The following is a 16,973-nucleotide window of genomic DNA, read 5'->3' as shown; positions in this document are numbered from 1 at the left end:
AATGTTTGCCGGGGCTCTGCAGCTTGTGCTTCTGCTGCTGCTGATGATGATCTCCCGGCCTGGAGAACAATGAGCTCGAGAGCCTCAAAAATATCCGCTGTTAACTTTTCAAAACTTGCCAAACAACTGCGGTTTCGAATCGCATCGTTCGATCCGCATTTGCGGTTGACATTTCTTGCCAGTTGACGTACGCATTGATTGATCGATGACTGCAAGGATGCCCGAGTTGGGGGAATTGGGCCGAAAGACTCTCTCGTGAGCCACCTTTTGTTTCTGGCCTTTCCTGAGAAAAACCAAGGACAACGTCCATGTCCAGAGCCTTGCTGCGGATGAGGAAACAAAATCAACAAGAAATTTAAAGAAATAAATGTATCATGCGCAGCATAAAAAATGTTTTTATCTTATGTAAAAGGTGTACAGAATATAGAATGTTACCTTTTTAAAAGGAAATAAAACAAATGTTTAAAATTGTTATAAAAAAAATACGGTTTTTTTAAAAAGCAAGCTTAACTTTTTATTATCAGTTAGGTTTTCCTAATTTTACTTTTTTAAAGGTAATAAAAGGAATATTCAAAACTGTTTTAAAAAATACCTTCTTTTTTTATAAACAAGTTAAGTCTTTACTAAAACTTAGGGAAACTAAGAGATTCCTTAATTCAAATGTGTTTTTCTTCAAAGAATAGAAATTTAAATGGTTTTATAATTTATTTGGTATTTTATACTTACTATGGAGCGATAAAGAAGTGGTCATATACATGTAATTATGCATGATTTAATAAAAATAATGAACTACCTACACTACACTCCGCACAACTTCGAGAGCAGGCAATTTTTTTCAATTTAATAAGATGGTGAAACCTGGTCTCCCCCTCTCCAAACAAGAATCCCTTTGAGAAATCGCCTCGATAAGACAGTCACATAAACAAGAAATCTGTATCTCCCGGGCAGGGCAAAGTCACTCCCCATTTTAACCCTGATAACCTGGCCCCAGAACCCTAAGATTGCTTAACCAAAGCCAACTACTCGTTGTATCAGTTGGCCATTAATTTCGATTACCACGTGGCAAGACACACGACCTGGCGGAAGTACTGCTCATCGCCCGGCAAACACCAGAGCCAGGATCCAGGATTCGCTAGGACCAGCCAGGACCTACTAATAAACGGACATTTGTAGCGCAATCAATTGTTTCGAAATTGTTGTACACCATTATGCTCATTGTGCCCGGGCTGCTAAATGGTTATAGCCTGTCATAAGTTGGCCAGGGGTGTGCTCCTTACTCTGGGCACAGGATTCAGGACTGCGGACTAACCCACTCCCCCTTTTCCCGGGCAATTCCCAAATGAATATGCAAAAGCCGGGCGCAGGAGCAGGAGTAGGATATCTCATGGCCGTTTCCGTTTGCACAATTATGTTTATTAAGAGAAAAGCAAGCGGAGGCAACGGAAGGCAATGGAAGGCAGCGCCGGCAATCGTCAAAGATGATTTAGTTACTTCCGTTGGACCCAGGAGCGTGGGCAAAGGCAATAAAAATATATTAGTGCAATTACAGCCAACCAACTGAGACGGGCACACATAGACGGCGGTCTAATTTAGGCGCCCTTCTTGACTCCTGGTCCAGATAAGGCCCATTGGCAGACCAGACTTTGCTAAAAATAATAAAGAATATTAGCTAGTGCAGAGGAAAATATATTACCGAAAAATATTAATTAAATTAAGTGCCTTGCTCGATATTCCACCTTGAAGGTTAAGAATTGCCCTTTAGGTTGCAGCGTAGAAAAACTAGGAGTTTAATTTTCAATAAAAATGATTTTAAAAATATAAAAATTAGTAAACCTATATTCTTAAACATCAAACTAGTTTAACCTATCCATTAAAACACACAGTAAATAGTCCAATTTATGAAGCAGGAATTAAAATGCCTAAGTTTTATATATAGTTTTGTACTTATCGGTATAAAATAGCTTCTCCTTAATTATATTTATGTTTCTTAAATATAATTTTCCTAGTGTAAGTTTCTAAGCCAAAGAGGTTTCAAGGAGTATCGCAATTACCGTTCCTTTGTTAGTATGTTTCATTTGTTTTTAAGCAATTCCATTTCTCTACGGGGATTTGGGAGCATTCTGAACTCCCTTTTGGCCTACAAATGCCTATTTATGCCGGCTCGGTCTGATTAGGCCAGAAATTTGGATGTCGATTTACGAGACGTGCCACTTACACTACTTACTTAGTTTAGTTTACAAGTTTCGCCACTCCCGACGTCTCAAAAACAAAACAAACAAAAGGAGCTTAAGTTTGAGCTGGAGATGCCTGCCAGAGATAGACGATAGAAGCAGCCGTTCAATTTGCCTAAATTGGCTCGTGTTAATCAGAGTCTGAGGAAAGGACACACTGGCGGCAGGACCTTAAAGCGAGGATTTTAAATTGGTTGGAGGCAGTGACGGGGCACGCAATAACCCCGCCGAACTGCAGACAATCAATCTTACTTTGCGCTTTAATTCAATTTCGATTGTGACATCTGCCTTTGGTCCTTACGCAGGAGATTCGGCAGCGGCAAGGACACTGCAGCCTGGTGCGCCCTGCACTTTTGGCAATGCGCTCCGCTCAGGCGTGCCACTTGCAGGATTAACGACTGCGGCTGCAATCCGTTTGCCATGTCCTTTGCCTTCGCCCCCACTCACTGCAAACCCCTTTCTTCTGTCCACACTCTAAAAAAAATTGGGTTCCGAGGGAAAAACTGAAACAATTAAACAAAAAATAATATAATTGTAAGTATGAATTTGTAATAAATATCAGATAATTCATTTGTTTCAATAACCTATAATATTCAATTAAATATATACAAAAGTTAACAAGGTTATTTTTTCATGTTTAAAAACAAAGGAATCTGAGATTGTAAAAGGCTTATCTTTGATTTCTTAAAAATAACAACAGAAATGTTTTAGTTTTATGAACGTGTAATATTTTCTCCGAGTGTACTCAACTCCTCGTTTCGGTGACATTTTTTGCAATGTTTTGTCCTGGGTGTCCTCGGAGTCCTCGGTGTCATGCGTGAGGGCAGCGACTGCTACTCAATTTCGGCGTGGCGGCGGAGGCAGCAAAAAATTGACAGTCGCCCAAAGGATATTGTGACAGGCATGCTCGGCATTGCTCCGGTGACAGGCGCAGGACAAAAGGAGGAAAGGCCCGTCGAAAAAAGGGGTGGCCGGCGAAAGGATTTCAGCTCCTGCTGCTGCGGGGAAGCCGAGATCTCGGTGTGTGTGTCTATGTCAGTTATTAGAAAGTCCACTAAACGATTTTGCCAATCGAATTTCGCCAATCTCACATGCTGCCAACGGGGCAGGGATATGCCTTTGAGTCGAGTCCCAAAAGGGGTTCACTTGACCGGAGCCAAAGTTAATCGGAAGTTAATACGCCCTGACTTGCCAGATTTGTTTGTGCCGACTCACAATCGAAACTATTCCAGCTGGAATTTTCATTAAAATCAGCTCATGACCGGGACACTTTTGGGGATTCGCGTAGGTGGTTGGGCTTGGGCTGAAATATTTCCCGACTCGTCCGCTCCCTCGCCGAACTAATGAGAAATTCATAAGTTGTCCGCCAGCCACCCTCAACTAGCGCGCTTTGTGATCGATCACAATTTCTGTGTACTTAATAAATAATTGCAAAATAATTATGCGTGTTGAAGGCGACAGAGAATAGACCAAAAAATATCATAGTCCAAGTCGAACGGGCGCAAACATCTGTCGCAAAAAAGTTGGGCGAAAAAAGGAGGAAACTTGAGGTTAGCTGGGCATTAACCGATGTTTGGGTACTCTTAAGTGAAGAGTACCTTCTGGAGTGATTTAAATCAAATTAAAGTATGTATAAAATATTTTTTGGTCTAATATAAAATTAAGAAAACAGTAAAATTAGTTTTACATTGAGTGGAAATTAAAAATATTTGGAGATTGAGACTTATAAAACTTATCCGTAAAGAATTTAGAAAGTTAAATATGCTTACAGTTAATAAAAAAATGTAGTTGTCGACAAACTTTTTTAAAAAAACATTTCTTGAAACAATTTTCAAATTTTTCTTAAATTAATTTGGGAAAAATTTTTTTTTTTATATACTCAGTTAAAAAAATATATTTTAAATTAACAAAGACAACCATGTAAAATATACAAATTATGTATTCAATCGTATAACTTGCACCTGACATTTGTTATATATTTGATCATTTAATTTTGTTTTACCTTGATAATATTTAAACACACAGTTATTTTATTACTATATCTATTACATTTTTGCAATTATCTCACTCCTAAATGACTATAAGTCATATCGAAGCAGATTAAACAGCATCATGGATGATCTCATCTCATCTGGTCCCCATCTAATTGGGATTCTGTATCGACTGAGCCATCTATACGAGCAGACCATTGTCATAGCTAAAATACCCTCTGGGTAGGGCATAATGAGCCAGCTCCTGCTGCCGCTCTCCACTCGAGCACACACGGTAACTTGCGCAAATTTATTTGATAGCCCGAGGCTGGGAACTGTGGAACTGAGGTACTGAGGAGCCCGGGAAGCCAAAACCCGAGAACCCAATGGCCCAGGATCAGAGCTAGCCACTCCTGGTAATTGCCACACACAGTTTGTGTGGAGTGGCGGCAATTGTGAGAGGATTGCCTGCATCTTGCGACGATTGCCGCAGTAGTTTGACAAAATTACCAACACTTTTGGGTCGATGTCGATGTGGATGGGATTGCCGAATTTCAATCCTCGTCAAGAGAGAGCATCTGTGCGGGATTCTTGGCCTGCGGCTAAATACAGCCAATGAGCCGTGTGTCTCTCCTGTTGACAAAAGCCCTTGATGGATTCATATCCATGGCTAGTGGCCAGCATCCTCGCAATTATGGTCGCAGAAGTTTTAGTACGCCTCTGATTTCGATTCTGATTATGAGCCCCGATTGGGGACCCACAATTGAATATTTATGAATGGCCATGGAAGCAGGACACGGACTGGTTTTGGGGCTACAGCTGTCGCTGATTCTGTTCCTGATCAAACGGCAAGTGTAATCAGTCGTTTTTTTTTTGTTTTTCCCCGGCAGTGGAACGTCGGCTTTCCTCCACCGTCGCACATTTTATTTGCTGCGAAATTCGATTGTCGCTGATCAAAGGCGAACGCACTTAAAAATGCTAAATTGAATTTGTCGCTACGACGCCTCCCACAACAGGTCCTGTCCAACAAATAGCATGTCCTGCTTTTGGCCTGTTCCGGCCAGTTTTGCTCTGAAATTTGATGAAAATTTTCACATTGGTCGCCGGTTTTCCTGGTTTTTTGTTTTCTCCTCTTTGTTGGTGTGAAAAACACATTAAGACTCATTTGGGCGTCAAAATGTGTGAGTATATCAGGCCAAGTCCCGCAGGATTTTCAATTTGAAACTGCACAAAAAATTTGTAAAGAGGAAGGAGGACTACACTGGAAATCAAGTGGCTTTAAAGTAAAATAATCTATATATGCATATTTTAACACTGTCTAAAAACGAGGAATTAAATAGAACCCCAGGAAAAAATGTATTTAAATCTATTTTGTATAATTGCAAAGATTTAAGATCAATTCTAAATTTCATATGTAGTATAGTATTGTTTTAATTTCAAAGAGTTTCGTTTTCCTCAGTGAGAAGTCGGAACTTCCTTTTTGACATACCGCTGACAATGGTTGATTTTCCAGTGCTCTCGCTGTTGTGCAATTTGTGCTTTTTTGAAGTGCCGCACACAAAACTGCGTAACTTATAGCCCCGGGTCAAATTACACACTCTCACTTGCTTCGAGTGCCCATTAACAGGTACTTCAGAGTCCAGCCATAATGCAACCCTCTGCCTACAATATATATTTACAGACTCACACTCGCAAACCCTTTGCCGGTCCATGAATGGGAAATACCAGCATTTGGCATGGAACATCTACAAGATTTAACGCCGCCGTTTTCATTATTAATGATTAATGATAAGCACACCCAGAGTCACAGTCGCCGGAGTTGCGGGATGGGAAAAGCAACCCTTCTGCACGCGCTGAAGCTTTTGGCAAACACTAAGCGCCGCTTTTCGCGCCTTTCCACGTGATTAAAGGCAAACGAGGTACAAGGATGAAGCCAGGATACACACGGGATGTTGGCGACATCACGGGAACGGCTTTGCAACCAGGAACAGGAACAGGAGCCCACTGCAGCCAGAGCCCACAACAAATATCGCCACTTTCACACGCAAATGTACTTCGGGCACAAAAGGGTTAACTCGGTCGCAAAAGGCGTTTCCCAAAATATTTTGCCCCGGTGGGTGGTTCTGGGTGGGCTTTTGTATAGAACATTTGGCCGATTCCAGTTTCGGGTGGTGGGTGTTGCGCGGAGCGTGCGTTTGGTCCGGTTTGGTTCATTAGAGCGCAATGATTGCCCTCATTTGGGTTAATCAAGTGTTGATATTAGTTTTATTGTATTACTCCAATTGAAAATGAAAATGGAAGAAAGCGGAAGTGTCGAATGGGAAACAACAGCAGCGAGTTGCGATAATCAAGAGCTTTGCAACCAAAACATTTTTGATTCCAATCGAACCCGCAAGCTTTTTTGTAAATCTTTTTGGTTCGCAAGCTTAAAATAAATTAGATACGTTACATTTTGTGGACTTAAGAAAAGATTCCTTAGGGATAGTTAACTTACTCAATTGAACTGATTATAAATAAGAATAATTCGAAAACATTTCTGTTGGGAGACAGCATTCAAACTTCTTAAAATCATTAAAAGTGTTTTTTAATTACTCTGTTTTAAAATTAAATGTTTATGAAATCTTATTAATTTCTTTTTTAATTAGGTATTTTAGAAGTATTTTGTCCTAATAAAACTTAGTTCTCTTTAAAAAATAATTTGAAATATTATAAATAAGTCCGTAACAATTCACATTAGATATTTGTATTTAAATTTCAATTATTTATTTTAATGGAAACTTATAGTCACAGCAGCTGAGTCCATCAGCTATATAAACAATTGCATTACTTTATATATAAGCATTCCTTGCTACATTTTCTCTGGAAATCATTTTCGCTGAGCCGCCGACATCATCGGCGTTTGCATTTGTATCACTTTTTGCCACTTACGCAGTTTCCATGCCATTAAGACCACCTTGGAATCCCTTACCCCGTTCCCTGTGCCCTCTTCTGTGAACACCTACCCCCTCTCACAACCAGCAAGCACTCCCCTGACAATGCCAACTGATAAAAATTGATGCAAAATACGCAAAAAGTCGCGAAAATCCTCGTGGAAAAATTTCAAAATTTTCACAGCTGATTTCGCTATAGTGACAGATAGGTAGCGAGTGTGGGAATGGAAAGAGGATTCTGGCTGGTTGCCTCACGCTTTTGCATATGCCTTAAACCCCCTTTTGGAAGCCCCGCCCCCCTGGCACTCAATGTGCATGGCATTATGTCCTCCGCTTTGTTCCACTCACTCCTTGCCGCCGCCTCCTCCTTGTTTGTTTGCATTTGCGTATCATCGACGCATGTCGCGACGCCATCCTTGGTCCTGCGATGTCCTGGTGCCCGCTTTTGGCCCGGGTTCTCTGCCGCTCGGGCACGGGCTCGGGCTCGGGCTCAGGAACTGGCCATCCCGATGCCCCCTGGTTGTTCCCGGTCGCTGGTTGCTGGTTGCTGACAACAATAATTCAGGCGAATTGCGTGCTGGATGGGAAATGCCTTTAATCTGTTGGAGTTGCCAACTGTCACGAAGCGAAATGAAATGGAAATCACACGCACTAATGGCAGAGATGCTGTTGCCGGGAGGAAGAGTGTCCTATGGGTCCTCACCATCCCCCCACCCAATGCTCCTTGGTCCCGCTGTTTTACCCTTGTTAATGGCGGATTTTTTTTTATTTTTTTCGGCTGTTACTGGCACGGACGTTACTGGGATGGAAAACAAGAAAATTCGATTCCAAAAGAGCAGCATAAAACAATACAATATTTTATATATGTATGCGGTCAGTAACAACCACTTTCATTAATATTCAAAATAACAATATCTGTTTCCTACCTAAACTCTTAACTATTAAAGTATTTTTATTCAGCTATATACAGCTGATAATATGAATTCAGATAACGCATCTTCAGTAAGACTAATGAGTTATTCTTTTAGTAACTTCTGTTTTACATTAGCTAAAAATTATATATATTATATATAATAAATACAAAATGTGACATATAACAAAATGGATTTCAAACTTTGCAAAGGTTCATGAAATATTCCAACAGTCCTTCGTATCCTTTCCGATCAAAGAACCCGACACCCGAGTCCTGAAAACCCTCCCTAGCTGGGCATGACATCAACTTTCACGCGATGTCTAATTCGATTTGTTCTACGCCAACACTTTCATAATTCCGCTGTCTATTACGGATACTAGCTTTGCAGCTCGACCTCATCCTCGTTTTTATCCTTATCCTGGACCTCATCCCGTCCTGTTCCCTGTCTTATCTGCCATCTTTTTACGCTGTTGGTAACCTCAAGCGCTGTGCTCACCCTCTTTCCCTCAGCGGAGTCTTCCTTTTTTCATACACTTGCCCTGCCTGGGCTTTGGCCTCTATCAGTCGCAATCAATCTGGTCCGGGCCGTTCGTATCTCAACTTTTGCGTTTTTCAATCTGAGCATTTTTACAGGGGCTAAGTAAGTTCCAGCGACGGTCGCCGCCCTCAACTCTCAGTTTTCTGCTGGATGTCTTTTCGGCGTCGCTGTCACTTTCGCTGGCAGCAACTTTAAAGGTGATACATTGTGCAAAAAAGGACATCTAAATATGGAACAACTATGTACTTATTAAAAATTGTATTACCCCAGGATAACAGCACTGATGTTAAAGTAAGAAAGACAATTTATTTTTAGAAATGGCAGGTTACTATATTACAAGATTTTAATTTTTAGTTAAGTACAACTTAATTCTATTGAAAATTATGTTTGAACCTAAAAGAAATTACTTCATTTTCGTTTTTTTTTAATTATTAGTAATTAGGTTAACTAATTTTTTAATTTGTTTTTAATAGTGTTGCTTCTTAACATTTTTAAGCTGATTTTTTGTCGATTTGCTTTCGGTATACATTTTTTAAAAAACCTTTTATTTTATTTGTTAAATTGCTTGACTCCTAAACTTTAAATCTTTATAATGCTTAATTAGTTATGTCTCCACTCAGCTCAATAAATCTAAACATATTGTTAGGAGGAAACTATCTTTGACCTAGAATGCAAATACTTCTCAAATTCAAACCCCTTTATTAATCTCAGTGCACAGGCATCAGAACCCAAAAGCTGAAAATGTAGAAAAGGAGAGAGAGGAGTGACCCCAGAGCTGGCCCAGCGGGAGGCCTTTTTTCCTGATGTCACAAAAGGATTCACTTGATATTCATCAACATCAGTGTCTGTCAAACAGTCAGTCAGAGAGCAGTCATTCAATACCCACCGAACCCAGGCCCAAAACCCAGTCGGAACCCATGCCAAAACTTGAATCCGCAGCCCAAACTACAACGTCCGTTACATACCGAAGTGTGCATGTCAAGTTTGACTGTGGGCTGTGGCTTTTCTGCCAGCTTTTCCTTTTCCCCCGACCGCCCACTTTCGCCCCCTCTTTTTCTGAGTGTAGCCGTGTGGGTGGGTGGCTTGCAATTTGATGCAACAAGAATAGAGGTACGGAACACAAGAATTATACGAGTACGTATGCATAATGCCATTGGCGTTGGCGATACTAATCTGATTAGTGTCAGAACGGAAAAAAGAGAAAACTTGCAGACGAAACAGGCATTGACAGGCTTAGGCCAGTCGGATATATATTTATGAGCGATAGAGTTGCTCTGGTAGCTGTCACTGAATGGTGCATAAATTTATAGAACTAGTTCGAAGCGATTGCGGGGGCAAAAGGAATTGTAAGGAACTGAACTACAACAATACTGGTTATGGAAAGAAATCTGTAATTTTTCAAGATCATTTTTATAAATTCATTTATATATTAGATAGTTCTTAGTTTAAAACTAAATGCTCTTAAACTCTTTCTTTCATATTAAAGTTGTCGCATAAAAAAGAGTTAAATGTAGAAACTTTTAAAAGCATTTTAAAAACATTTTTTGATTAAAGCGTTCTTTTAGAGTAAAATATATTTATTCTTTCAGTTTTAAGTTTTTTTTTTTTTATTTGAGACTTATATTTTTTTAAACAGTCTTTTTTTATTGTATGCTTAACATTTTAAAATATCAAGAAACGGATTTTTTTTGGAACTACATATTATCCGAAAGTATTAATTTCAGAACATTATTTGAACTTAAAAAGTCTTGAAATCCAACCTGACTGCAACTTGTAATTGCGAATGATAAAAAGACACACGCTGCGTTCAATTAAAAGGCATTTAAATCGGGCATTGGTTCCACCTTGGCCGAACCACCCCCTCCCCCCCGAAGGCCACCCGCTGAGCTGCGCCACCCCTGCGGCAATCGTCTGGCCAACAACTCCCACAACTCATTTCGCTTTGAGCGTCGTTTTAATTTAAAGGTATTTAAGGCGATCCATCATACGTATCAGTGAGAGACAAGCAGGGAGTGCGACCTCACTACGGTTGCAACCTGATATGAGTGCGGCAATCTGTTGTGCAATCGCTGGGCCTCACAGCACCCCATCGCCCACCGCCACCCACTGCCACCCCCTTTGGACAACCCATCACCCCGTGGCGCATTATATTGGCCTGTCACAAGGGAGCAATTCGACGGCTCTGATGCTCCTTCTGCCGCCGCTGATCCTTCGCTGCACTGCGATTCTGAGGATGGCAAAGAAGCTGGAGCGGACGCATTAGTGGCGGGTCGGTTGCGTTTGACTTCCAACACTTTTGGGCAATTGTCTCGCCCAGACGAGAACGGGAAGTGAAACAGGAACAGAAGGCGGAACAAACGCCGGAACATAAAAATGACAGAAGAGGAAAAAGGGATGCTCAAAAACGCCGGCTTTGCAAAGGGGTGGGAGAGCTATGCACTGGAAACCATTTAAGGGATATAAAAAATGCAATTTTTCCCTAAGAAATGCATCAAAATCATCTTTAAACGTTTTTCAAACAAAAAAATGCATAACAAAATGTGTATGCATTTTATTATGCTGTCTAAAGCAGTTAATTGATATGCTACAATGCAGAATACCAATAAAAAATTACAAATATTTAACATATTAGGTTATGGTTTAAAATTTAAAAATGACGCTACTTTGGAAAAAGACAGAAATTAACTTCAATTTTATTAAATATTTTTTGATTTAATAAAAGGTAAAATTTCAAATATACATATGACATTCAAAAAAAGGTCCTATAAATTGATTTTCTTTTTAAATTTTGTATAACTTACGCCTCTGATTTCTCCCAGCGTAGCGATGACAAAAAGGCCTTTGCGTTTCATTTAGCAGCATTGCAGTGCAGCCACCCAAAAGTGCGGCAGTCAGAGCGGCGGATATGCCACCCTCGTGCTTGGATTCTCGTGTCGCCTTTTTCTCGCGGTCTTAAAACGATGATTAGGTTGTTATTTTAATTTGCCCATTGATATAGCCTGCCTGACTTTGGCCTTTGTGGGGTGGCTGGTGGCGGAGTTTGTTGTTGCCCTTGCCTTTGTCTCTGGCGAGGGTGAGGGTGCAGCATTGTCAGCGTATTTAGCAGTCACGCCAAACCCAAACCCAAGCCGAAACCCGGGAATCCACAACGAGCTCAACTCGTCTTGGGCTCAACTACGCGTAACGTGTCCGCAATTTGTCATCGATTTTGTATTGCCGCATTTTAGGCGTTTTACTTCTTTCTGCGACAGGGGGTTGTTGCCGTTGGCAGAGAGGCAAATGTTTAAATTATACTAATTAATAAATTGACTTGCCAGTCAAATCATTTAGAACAAATGGTGAAATTATTTCAACAACTTTTGGGTAAGCGACTTTAAAAGAGTACTTTATTTTTTTGAAATGTATTACCTACATATGGAATTTAAAATTTTCAAGTTTTCCTTTTTTTTGCTAAGATAAAATTAAAATGTTTTTATACTCAAATTTCTATTTTTTGGTTTTTAATCATATTAGTTTTTTACAGAATTGTAGGATTTAATTATAAAAGTCAAGGGCTTGCAAAAATAGCATACTAAATGTAGTGTTTTATTTTATTTCAGGTGAAAAAGGTGTTAAAGTTATTAAATTTAAATAATAAGATTTTCAATTAGATGAAATATTAAGCTTCTTTAAAAAACTGGGATCTTAAATAGGTCCTTTGAATACACAAAACAAAACACCCATTTTCAAATTATACTAATCATCAAAATGAGTAGCCAGTCATTTCATTCAAACAAATGTTGAAATTGTTTTACAAACTTTTCCGCCAGCGACCTTGAAGAGGTCCTTTCGTGTTGTGCTGCTTAAGCAAAAGTTTCCCGGCTTATGGCACTTTCATAATCAGCGTAGTTTATTTAAATTTATTTTAATGAAGCAACAACAGACAAGAAGAGGCTCGAGCTCCTTTCTGTGTGGGGGCTACGCACGCGGAAATTTCATGCCCGAGCGAATTAAATGCGGCAAAGACACGAAAGGGTTGCAAGGACACGTGAATGGGATTCACCGGGAAGGAGCAAGGGCAGGAGCAGGACAGCGGTGTTAATGCTCTCGCCGACAAGTGCCCCCGGGAGCGGAAAGTCCTGCGGCCGTGCAATGTCTGCGCCGTGAAAAGGAGTAAATTAAATGATTAATACGCTTCGACTGTTGCCAGGACTGTTTAATTACCCCTGCTCCGGGTTTTCTCACTGGGCATTCGTTACGGTTTTACGCTTATCAAGCACAACTGTCAGCGCTCACCGCTCATTAGAAGATGAAGGGGCTTTCACTCGGGACTCTGACTATTCAAAAATCAGCCTGGATCATCTTTTCTCCTGGAGGATATAAGCAAACAAAAGAGAATTTCCCCAACTGCAAATCAAGAGGCATACTGGGTGTCCTGCAAAAAAAGGACACACACACAGGAAGCGGAAGCCAACCAAGCTGGCCATCGAGTGGGAGTTTTTTGCGGAGGACCAATGCAAACGTTGGGGCAGCCCAGCACAAAAGAGGACTCTGTGTGTAATTTAGTGGAACAAGTTGTTTCCATTGAAATTGAAATGCTAAAGTAGGTGGCATTTGCAGACAGTGAGCTAGTTCGCGAAAAATAGTATACATTAAATTTAAATCTAAGTTAACATTTGGTCAGGTCTTAAAGAAAACTTTATTAAAAAAAGTGAAGTTATCGGTTAAGTTAGATTATATTGCACACAGCCTACTTTTAAAACTCAAAGCTTTAATATAAAGCTAATAAAGTTTCCATAATTCAACTATTTAACTATTTTAAAATATAAAATATTGGACTCGTGTATGATAATTCGAATGTCTCCATTGATATGCTTTAGAAAAAGTTTAATAAAAATGAATTTGATAAAATATTTTAATGTAACCTTTAGTTACCTATTTTCATGTATTCATGTAGTGCAACTAATAACCATGTATAACCTAAAATAAATTAGAGCTGATATTATTTCTTCCTATGATTAAATAACCAACATATACATATTACATTTTTTCAATCTTTTAATTTAAATTTAATATGTTGCAGAACTAGTTCTTCTTAAAAGCCTGCCCCAGCAAAACCAGACACAGAAATCAGGCAGCAGAAAAAGCCGAAACACGAGGCAGGCACGAGCAAAAACAAATACTAAAAATAAGCGAACTTTGTGTCCTGCCCGCCAGCCAATCCATGTATGTGTGTGTTTTTCCGAGAGTGTATATTTGAAGCTCCTTTTTTTCGAGTGTGTGTGTGTGTGTGTGCGTATGTGTGTATTACAACACTGGCTGTCAATGGCGGATGCTGTGGACTGACGACTGCCGGCTACCAAATACCGCTGATGATGACGAGAAACGAGAAACAGGACGAAAACGAGAATGAGAATGTGAACGGCAACGAGGACGAAAGCGATCCTCATTTGTATTCCAGACGCGTGTTGCAATGCGAGCGCAGCACGGAATACCAACGAGTCCTGCTCCCCCAACCACCCCCCCACCATCCCCTCCTCGTTGATGATGAAAGTGGGTGTTCCCTGCGAGTGGGTGTGTGCGTGTGTAGGTCGGATATATAGATGACGATGCTCGGCAAAGTTCTGTTTTTGTATACAAAATTAAAGTCTCGGCTAAAAACAGCTTTAAGTGGCAGCTTGGGAAAAGAGGAAAATACACAGAAAATATGTGAAACAAACATAAGAAAAATCAGGAAATGCCTAAACAATTCATGTTTGTGGGTTAATACTTCAAATATAAAGCTTTATGAACTAAGTTCTGTAATTTATGCTTATATTTGACTTGAATTTGAAAGAAAGTAGGTAAATTATTTTGTGTTTTTAATTTTTATATTATATTAAACTTTATTATAAAAAAAGATAAGCAAAGATTTAAGTTTGAACAAATTACAGTCATTTGATGATAGAAAGTATGTAAATCAAGAGGACCATACTAATTATTTATTATATTTATTCTCACATTTAGTAATTTGCTAATATTTAAATTAGGTATCCCTATTGTTGGTCCTCGATTTGTTTTCTCTGTTGCATTTTAGTAAGGGCAGGGGCCAGGGAAAAGAAAGACAGAGAGTCCTGGCCCCGGAGGACCTTCAGCTAATTGAAAACAGTTATGTGCGTCATATTTCTTGAAAGCCAAAGAGCTCGTTGCCTGCTTTTGACAGCCAAAAGACTTTCGCAGAGTTTCAGCGCTATTTTTTTTTGTTGCTCCCATTCTCTCTATTTGCCTTTTCCTTTGTTTTGCTACTTTATGGCCAAGACGGCCATTTTGTGCCGCTCGTTCTTTTTCTGGCTTCCACTTAAAGTCTTCCGCGTGGAGTCTGCGCAGTCTGCAGGATTTTTATGAGCCTTATCTGGGCGAATGGATCTCCTGAAGCTCGCGCCAAAACAAAAGTCAGCTGTTTTGCAAAACACACACACACACACACACATTGAGAATGAGGAGCTCGCAACTCACATTCAAATGCAAAACTCGTGCGAAAATTCTGTGCCACTCGCTCGCGTTGTCCTTGCTGCACATCCTTGCGCTGTGACGTCATGCCGATGTTGATTTGTAATTCAAAATTTGTTTTCGAATAGATTTGCAAGGGGGCTGTCGTTGCCGGAATTCCAAATTTGTTTTTAACCCATCTCTGTTGCGCACGCGGCGGATACTTGATATGTTTATCTCGCTTTCACGGTGGCTTGCCATTTTTATGCAGAAGTGGCAGCCGTAAAAATTCAACAGGGTGCTTGCAAATAAAAAATAGAAAAGAAAGCCGAAAAAAAAATATAAAAATAAAACTCCATTCACACACATATTCAGGGTTGGGATAAAAGTTTTGCGGCGGAAGGGCAAGGTTACGCGACACGCGATGACGCTGCTCCTCCGGCTCATAAACTAATTTATGATTATTACACGAGAGCTGATTTTTTATGCCCCCAACGTACAGTGAACCCTCGGCAACTGGGAGGAAAAAAGAGTTGCCTCCACTTTCCATTTCTCATCTCCAAAGGGACTTTTATCCTGCGTTGAGGTAGATCACGAAAAAGTTTTTATTACAGCAAATTATTCCTTTTTTTTCCTCATTGCTCATTTGTTACTTTTTCTTTTCGCACACACACACACACACATACGCTTCTTGGCTTTTGTTTATTGTGCAATTTTATGAGCTGGGTGCCATAATTTGTTGTTAATATCGGAACATCGGCGGAGGCTCGTCTGCTGGCGCCGTCTCCCTCAGTCGAGCTCATCAGTGATGCAGACGAGCATGTGACCCAGTGATACTGAAAGTTTTTATGCATTTTGCTGAATGGGGATGAGGATGCTTGTGGAGTGGCGGAGTGGAGCAGCGGAGGATATGCAGCCTTGCTCTTGACCTTAGACATTTGCATGAGAATCGGCTGGAGAAGGAGGCTCGACTTTGATTGTGAGAAAATTCTGGGGCAGAGGTCTGATATTATGAAAATAGATTGTAAATAACCGAGTTATATGGTAAGGTAAACAATTGTGAAGCCGAAATCAACTTGGCTTCTGAGAATTTTCAACAACAGTTGAATAAACCGACTTCTGGAGAACCTCAAAAACAAAACTTTCTGCATAACATTAAAAATTTATTGATAAGATTTTCTTAGAATTTCTGAAAATGGACTTTCTCTGTTAAGGCAAATTAAACCTCTATAATTTAAAATGTGTTAAAGAAGTGGTTTTCTGAGTAGCTATGAACAAACACCCATATAAAGAAAAACCGTACAATTTATTGAAATAGTTTACGAAAAATGAAGGCACACGGAAATTTAGATAGCCAAACAAAAACTAGAGAAGATTTATAAAGTAGGTATTTTTTTAGCAGAGAATCCCAGTAAAGTTAATCAAACTATTTAACTGATTTTATATAAAAGAAGCCGAGCGACAAAATGCTTAGAAATGTATAATTAAAATTCTGAAATAAACATTTTAAATTAAGTTATTTAATTATAGTGGCTTATAGCATACAATACTTGTGATAAACATAGTTCAATACTCGCTTGTTTCTTTCTTTGCTTTTGCCAACCAAAAAAAGAAAAAAATCAAAGCAATGCAATCAGCGAACTTAACAAATTTTCCAACAAACCACCGCATAACTTTTCGCCAACTATGGAGCGACTGCTGCTCGCAGGACCTCATCGATCATAATTTCCAACTGGCTGTGATTTGTACCAAGTCCTTGAAGGAAGACGGAGAGACCGGAGCGAAAGAATTGCCGAACGAGACAGAGAGAAAGCGTGAAAAAGGCGACAGCCGCGGCAGCAGCAAAGCGGAAAATGTTAAAATAACGCGCTAACTTGGTTACCAAGTTTGCGCATTTTTCACTCGGTTCGCTTTTCCCCCGCTTTCCCTGCGCTTTCCCCGCCC

This window comes from Drosophila rhopaloa, unplaced genomic scaffold (assembly GCF_018152115.1).
Source record: "Drosophila rhopaloa isolate 14029-0021.01 unplaced genomic scaffold, ASM1815211v1 contig_163, whole genome shotgun sequence".
Lineage (NCBI taxonomy): Eukaryota > Metazoa > Arthropoda > Insecta > Diptera > Drosophilidae > Drosophila > Drosophila rhopaloa.
This window is presented reverse-complemented; position numbering follows the sequence as displayed.